This window comes from Diachasma alloeum, unplaced genomic scaffold, assembly GCF_001412515.2.
Source record: "Diachasma alloeum isolate Michigan unplaced genomic scaffold, Dall2.0 Dall_scaffold_00202, whole genome shotgun sequence".
Lineage (NCBI taxonomy): Eukaryota > Metazoa > Arthropoda > Insecta > Hymenoptera > Braconidae > Diachasma > Diachasma alloeum.
Genome location: NW_021680367.1, coordinates 491594 through 499885, shown reverse-complemented (window position 1 = coordinate 499885; position 8292 = coordinate 491594). Strand labels below are relative to the sequence as shown.

At 38.4% G+C, this 8292-nt stretch overlaps 1 non-coding gene across 1 annotated transcript; it reads left to right on the top strand.

Annotated features, from left to right (window-relative positions):
• The first annotated feature begins 591 nt into the window (after positions 1-591).
• Trnai-aau lies at positions 592-665 on the top strand. The gene has a single exon. It is a non-coding gene; the product is annotated as a tRNA-Ile (tRNA).
• Positions 666-8292: the final 7627 nt, after the last annotated feature.

Genomic DNA, 8292 nt, shown 5'->3' with positions numbered 1-8292 from the left:
TCCGGAAATGTTCATTAGAATTTATCCACACCAAGGATATTTATTGCTCCAAAAATACACTGCTACAGAATTACCCTTCCATCCGCGTACTTTTTACCTGGATTTCACGATTATTTTTACCAAAAAATTCTCTCCGTGCACCTAAGGGAAATGAGTCTCTTTTCCAGCCTCGCACTCTTCAAGGAGTCATAAACGGTCAGAATGGGTTGTTCGAGGTGTTTACTCAATGATGTGAAGAGGACAGATTTTTTATTAACATTAAACATATTTAATTATGTAATTCAATTGCCATCGGCCAGTGAGCGGTGGAATCGAACTTTGAGGGTAATACCGCCCGGCATGCGTCCAATACCGCCCACCTTGTTTTCATGACTTTTTTGAGCAATGCAGACCAACTGTTATAATTTTTCCTATTTTCATCCTTCGTTTCCATTGAAAACTACTGTTTCCACCGATTTTTTAAAACTGAAATTAATTCTAAATAAACGTTTAGAATTTAATAATTTATTTTCAGTGATTTGTTACTTTCTTGAAATTGTTTCAGTCTTGTAACATTTTCCGATCTCTAGGGGAGAACGGTACCATGCCATTGGCTCTTTAGCTCAGTTGGTTAGAGCGTCGTGCTAATAACGCGAAGGTCGCGGGTTCGATCCCCCCAAGAGCCATTATTTTTTTCATTTTTTTATTTCATGAAACCTAGTAAATTGATGAGATAAAACATCTCAACTGACAAGTAGAGAAATTTCCACCGAAAAACTATGTATACCGGCCTATTTTGCCTCATTATCGACAAAGTTCCAGAGTCGGAACTTTTCAATTCCATGATTTGTGTTAAGCGAATTCGAGATAAATTTGAATTGATACCTAGAATAAATTCATGATTCAACTACAGTTTGACGAGAAGGCAAAATGAGCTATAGTTGCTTACATTAAAACCCGGGAAATACTCAAATATTACAGTTTCATGAAAATTGTTGTCCATTGATCACTTTGAACGATAGATTTGAAGAATTGATAAATTGATGAGTACTTGAAAGATTAAATTATTTCAAGACGAAAGGTCTCATGTCGTCCCCTACTTGGATCAAGCGAAATTAGGAAATGTAAAAATTGAACGACTTCAATGCTTCCATTCGGAAGCAAAAGCAAATGGAAAAATAAGGCGGGTACAAACGAAAGGATATTTAGCCTTGAAATGAAAAAACGTAACGGTCATTCGCCCGGTGAGGTGAAGAAAAGTTGGCAGTGCAGCCAGGGCAACTGACCGGAGCCAAGGAGAGACGTTAAGCCCAGCATCCGAGAGATCGCCGATTCCCGTCCGGTGTGCGCCCGACGAACCGGTCATTCTCCTTCTGCTCTTCATTCGTATTTTTTTTTTACTCTTCACGGATGGATATATACAAGTATAGTTGGTGAGTTTATCCTTCAGGGGGCAGTTGCCGTGGCCAATAGCCGTGAAGAGTCAAGACCAGTCCCGGAAAATTAGCCGCTCACCGTGCCAATACTTTCACGAAAGCCACTGAAAACTTTGCTCCTAACTTTGTCTTTTCACGCAAATACCCTCAAGTTTCGGATTATTTTTCTTCGGAATTCGATAATTAAATTGAGGGTGATTCCAGAGGATGACCCACTTCGCGACGATATTTAGAATATTAATAATGTCTCGTCGGTAGAGGTGACGATGAAGATAACAGGAAGTTTGCATTTTATTTAGATTGATTGATTTTTTTCCAGGAGTTGGAGGTATATATTGAGTAGTTTGGTTAATGAAAATTTGGGATATCGTCAAGTTTGGTGGCGGGGGTGAAAAGCCAGGGAAAAAATGAGCTGGAAAAGTCAATATGACGAGCCATTTTGCCCCAGTAGTTTCGGAGTTCCAGCGGGAACAAATTTTGGAAATTGAAAGTTTCGATGGCTGGAACTTCGTCAATAATGGGGTAGAATGGGCCATCATATTGACTTTTCCAGCTCATTTTTCCCTGGCTTTCCAATGGTGAAGTCCATATTTGTCTCCCTTCAAATTTTTGAAACGGTGGGATCAGTGCCTTCGAAATCATCATCTTGGAGATTTGTTAATAGGTATATTATCAATCGTAGTTACAGCCTTTGAGCTTCTCCGTACAAATATCATGGAATTTGTATTTCATTTAGATAACGGGAGGTTGAGTCACAAAATAGACAGCATGCTAATAGTAGTGAAAAGCGACCAGTGAAAAACCCAATATCTTGAGTATTGCGCTGACATATTAACTACGGCCAGTTGACCATCTTGAAATTTTGCCAGGGTTGATGTTATTCATCAATGAATTTGAATGATTTTTAAGATTCACTTCAAAATTGTCTGTAATGCGAGTGATGAAGTAATGGATCATTTCTGTGTTGGATCTAATGCGGAGGGAGGAGATAGGGCTGCCATAGTGGGCATTATTAATAAGACGGAGATATTTGTTTAGAGTAACTTGGAATTTGGCGATATGGGTGGAGGCTGCATTATGCCAGACGGGGCAACCATAGGTTATTACCGGCCTGACTGATGCCTTATACAATTTGAGTTTAGCTTGTGTCGACAGGGATTCGTTTTTAAAAAGGTGGTAGAGCCCCGCCATGATGACTTCGCTTTTTGATTCGAGATGTTAATGTGTGTACTCCATAAGAGCTTTTCGTTAACGATTTTTACCATTTTTTTATTTTATTTCGATTTATTCGAAGCTTTTAATGACATGTGTCATCAATAATGCGGCTGAATAGGTCATCACACTGAAGTTTCCAACGAAGATGGTCTTGATTTTCTACTGGTGAAGTTTATTTTATCGACTCGCAATATGAGTTCCTTAAAATTGAAATACCTAAGAACTCTCGCAACTGAAAGAAGAGATTCTTTTCCATTGTAGTTCTTTCTATATAGCGCAGATTTCAGCCATCATAGTACCGTCCACCTACGCATTTTGTGCTCCGCAAAGAGTCGCAAGCAGTGAAGAAGCAGAAAAGTCCCTTCGGGTTTGAAAACTTTTCTCTCTACTACTGACAACAAACCTCCGAAGTCTGTCAAGGTTCTTTCATATTACGTTTGAAAGGAGACAAGGGAGAGATGTAGCATCCCAGAAGGATTTTTCCATGGGAAAAAAAATGCGACAAACTTTGGTACCATCCAACGAGCCAACAAACTACGGATACTCATTGAATTTATGTCGTTGTCGTTTCTTTCTTGGATTTTTATTCACTCAGAATTCTCACTTCTGTTATCTGTCTAAATGAAAAACTCAGTTTGCTGAAGCTGCAGTCACAGGAGCACAAAACATTACGGAAAATGGAGAAATGCAACGCTTGCCTTAGTTGAAAGTTCATTGACGAAAATGAAACAATTACGAAACTTTTATTTTTTATAGACAGCACCTAAAGGTTATTTAATCACGCAAACGGCCCGGGCGTTGATGTCCTTTTTTGGATTAATTGCGTATCATCATTCTCATTTCAATTTATCAGCTGTTAAATCTTCATATTACAATAAATGATTTGCTCATCTTCTAATTCCTATGCTCACTGAATACGATTTTAATCATAATTACAATTCGATTCCTTCTAGAACACACTTTAGAGTGTGAATTTCTGGAATTCAATGTTTGTTGATACTCTGGTAAAAGTGCGTACCCACTAGGGATGTGAGTGACAAAATGACCGGTCAAATGACGGTCAATTACCGCGGTCATGACGGGTAATTACCATGTCCATAAATCTGACGATTCGGTCAGGAATTCGAAAAATGACCGATTCAATTCTGACGGTCAATTCTCATCTATATAGATGACACACAGAAATTTTTATTCGGTTATTCGGTGTCGGCAAGGCTGCTGGCGATGATAGGGACCTTACGTCACCACTAGGGGTCAATGCGACACTACATAACTAAATTCATTCAGTAAGCAATTCAGGTGAAGAGCTGAGCGAGCTAGATGAGGGAGCCAGTGGCAATTATGAGATTTAAGGAGAGAAAGACTGAAGACGAGCCTCATCCAGCATCCTCCTAATTTAATATGAAGTTTTTCACCAAAACCATAATATATACAGAGATATATATTTAATTAATTTTGTTGACGTTTATTAAGTTCATGAGTTTATCCTGAGTGATCTCGAGTATCGAATTTATGATTGTTTTGTAATTCGTTCCAATAAACATTAACTTTAAATTATCAAATGCGATTCAATTTCTGATCAATGAAATAAAATAACCAAAAATCTGACCGAAAAAATTACCAAAAAGAGAATGACCGTCAATTTGCATCTATATAAAGGAATTTTGGTCATTTTCTCAATTTTTTTACACTGGTTGTTATGACGGTCATTTTGCATGGGGAATTATCTCGGTGTCAGAAAATAGTCAGAAAACGGTCAATTTTGCATGACCTGACCGAATTGAAAAATCACGGTCATTTCACGTCCCTAGTATCCACACTGTTATCAATTTTTAGTCAGTTCACACGGTAATTCAATTAATCTGTTGTTCATCTCATCAGTATAATTCCGTGCTTAGAATATTGTCATCTCGTGTTCTCAGCACCAAATTAAAAATTAAAACTTCATTTGGAATATTGAGTCACAGTTTCTTTTTATTCATATCAGAAATTTTGTATTTGGATATTAATATTATTTGTTTAAAGTGAAAAAATCGATCATCATTTTCACTATATTGCATTCAGATTCTCCTATCCTTAACGTAAAAAATGTGAAATAATCTCATAATTCTAGCTATCAATTCTAGTCAACTTTGTTCGAAGAAAACCTCAATAAACGCAATATTAAAAAGGTAGAATTATTCTATTTTCCTCTGACCTAAATGATTTGGACAATTATGATTCGTTTATTCATGTTTGATAGAATGGTATTCAATTTTCTTTTGTTTGCTAGGCGGGCTTCATGAAAATTCGACTCAAGACGATTTTACTCATGAAAACCGCCTATTACTTTCTCCACTCGTTCGCGATATTCCCCACGCTGTTTGGATTAAAAACAATTGACCCAAATTCACTCCAAGAAATTTCCAAAAATTCGTTTCACCCGAAAGTCATGAAGCAACAGATCAAAATAGGCCGTCACTCAGGGTGAAGTTTCCCTAGCGATTTCCCGATATTCTCGAATTAAAATCGACGACCCGCCATTAACGAACCTCTCGCCCGCCCAGAATATCGACCATTAACCTCTCTATCGCCGCACTTTATATCACCTTTTTCTCCCTCACGTTTTTACCTCATGCAGTTACTGTCAAATCCACCACATTGACGCCATCTCCAGCTGATATATGTACCCACCTTGTCCGCGGGAAAAATATAACGATCGATATGGCACGTGCAACGTTGCAACAAAGTACAGCAAAACGGTTTAATAAAACGCAAGAAGAAAAAATAGTCGACGACACACTTTGGCTCTTTAACTCTTGCACCTCCTGCCCCTACCCCCCCCCCTCATACAAACCCCGACCCCTCCCACCCCTATTATACAAACAATTATGTTTTTTTTTACGTTCGTTTCCCTTTCGTTTAATAGCCACCACGTACACACACTTTTCCAACTGGCGACCACTTGTAGGGGGAAAAGATTTAACGGTTAAGTACAGATAATGGATGTTGATGCACGCTTTCCCGTGTACTTAACTTTTTTTTCTCTCTCCATTTTCGTTCTCATTTTTCCCTCCCCCTGGCTTTATTTTCCTCCTTTTGCCTTTTTCTATTTTTTTTTTGTTATTCTGCCTCTTGCGGAGGAGATACCTCACGGTTTTATTTTTGTTGCCACGAGTGATTTTATACTGAGAGTTTTTAGGAGGGAGGAGACGGAGGCAGCGACGGTCTCGTTTTTCATTGTGACGGGGAGAGAAGAAACGCGTTTTGATATCGCTGCTCGTTAAAGTAACAAAGAGAGATTTCTAGGGGAAGTTTCAGGGGTCCTGCGAGGTGTAGCGATTTTCTGGACTTGATTGGGAGAGCGGAGGGTTACAGTCGATTTTGCTTGATGGAGAAAGAACCGTTGATTTTTTGGAGAATATCACTGATTTTAGTAGTGAAACGGTGAAAAAGTTGAAGTTGATTTTGACTATTGGCCAGTTTTCGATGAATATTTCGAAACCCAAGGGGGAGAGCAAAATTTTTATCATGACCTTTTTTATAGACTGCATTTCCGGCTACAAAAAAGGTAATTATGTAAATTTGGATAGTTGCCTTAGATTCAGAGATATTTCGCAAAAACTCAGCTAAGGGTTAGGTCAACTTACTTAAATATCTATCTACTGCGTTAAATATAAAAAAAATACAAAGGGAAGTTTTGAGGGCTTTGCAGTGTACAATTGTTCGTCCAGTGAATAAGGTTTTTTACAGTGTTAACCCCTAAATTGTGTTACAAAACTGCTGTTATCGGTTTCCTGGTACTTCCTTGCGTGATTTGAGCTCAATATGAACTTTTTACTAGACTCGGATTAATAATTATTGATAATTTTGTTCAGTCCGAGTAGGACCGGTAATGCCGCTCGGCTGCTGCGGGCAATATCGCTCGGCTGGATGTCAATACCACTCAGTCATTCTATGCATTGTAATGATGAGAGGTGTGCAAAACCCAACAATATTGAGCAAGAAATGTCGGAGATTCTAATACGATGTACTATAATAATCAACATAATAATAAATTATTTGTATTTTTCATTCCTTCAAACCACATGAATCAACTTAAATAATCAATGGAAAAACAATCACACAATTCACAATTCTCCATGGAATGTAACAAATATTATTGTTCACTGTATTTCTCAATATTCACTCCATTCACTTCATAATTTTTTTCTACAATTTGACAGTGGTTGGTTCGAGGTTAGGTTACAGCGTGAGAGATACACGTAGCAGACTATGAGCAATATTGGAGTCCTGCCGAGCGGTATCACCCGAAAGCGGGTAATGCCGGTCAATCGGCTCTCACTTTCGTTTTCTATTCATTTTGTAAATACTAGAAAGAGTTAGGTCTCTACACTTGAGAAATAACGCATTGAATATTCAAAGAAGACTCTAAAATAGTTTTTCTTGTTCAGAGTAAAGATTTAAGATACGAAATTGCCCCCTACTGGCAACGGCAAATATCCTCAAACAATTATCCTGTCCGAAATTCTGAGGTAAAGAGCATCTCAGTTTAATACCCCCGAGCTCCCAAATAAATCGGGGTATTTTCCGCAAGCATCCCCGCATAGAAACCGATTTGTCAAGATTTGCAGGAAAATCCATCGCGCAAGCACTCAGGATTTTCTAACCTGCAAAATCAGACATCTTCGTTCGTTCGTAACGAAGTTGTCCAGAAATATTCGATGAATAATTTTCCTCGCATTTCACTCATTCAACCCGCCTTTCCCAGATTTCAAAATACAGAGTGCCACAGAACTCATCGTACATATCGTTGTAGCTTTGGGGGAGTCATTTGAAGACAAAAGTCTAATACAATTGTTGTCTCCGGCCCTTTGTTAAGAAGTTATTCGTCAACAAAGCAAAAATCCACCGCAAATCACTCTCTTTTTGAAAATTAATATCTCCTCTCTCACTTGGGCCGGAGGAATGAAAATGATGGCAATCGATTGGGCATTTAATGCACAATGATCTGAAAAAATTGTTCTTCTGTCATCATGCTCGCGTGAGACAACTCACAATAAATGTCACTGTGGCGTAAGAGCCATTTGGTTCCTACACGCAATGTGACCCTAAAAATCAGAGTCAATGTAAAAAAATCATATCTCCACTATCATTCAATATCGAGGGATGAAATTGATTAGAATCAATTAGACATTCAATGCCGTCATCCGTCCGCCTTAAATGGGAAAGAAGATATGATTTCCCTATCGGGAAAGAGCGTTTGATTGGCTGTCGTTTTTTTCTTGATAACTCATAAACAAAAGTGGCGGAGACAAAAAAAATCATTAGCAGCTTGGGGGAGTTATTTGGAGATGAAAAGTCTGATACAATTTTTGTCACCGGCCCTTTGTTAAGAAGTTATTCGTCAACAAAGCAAAAATCCACCGCAAATCACTCTCTTTTTGAAAATTAATATCTCCTCTCCCACTTGGGCCGGAGGAATGAAAATGATGGCAATCGATTGGGCATTTAATGCACAATGATCTAAAAAAATTGTTCTTCTGTCATCATGCTCGGGTGAGACAACTCACAATAAATTTCACCGCGGCGTAAGAGCCATTTGGTTCCTACACGCAATCTGACCCTAAAAATCAGAGTCAACGTACAAAAATCATATCTCCACCATCATTCAATATCGAGG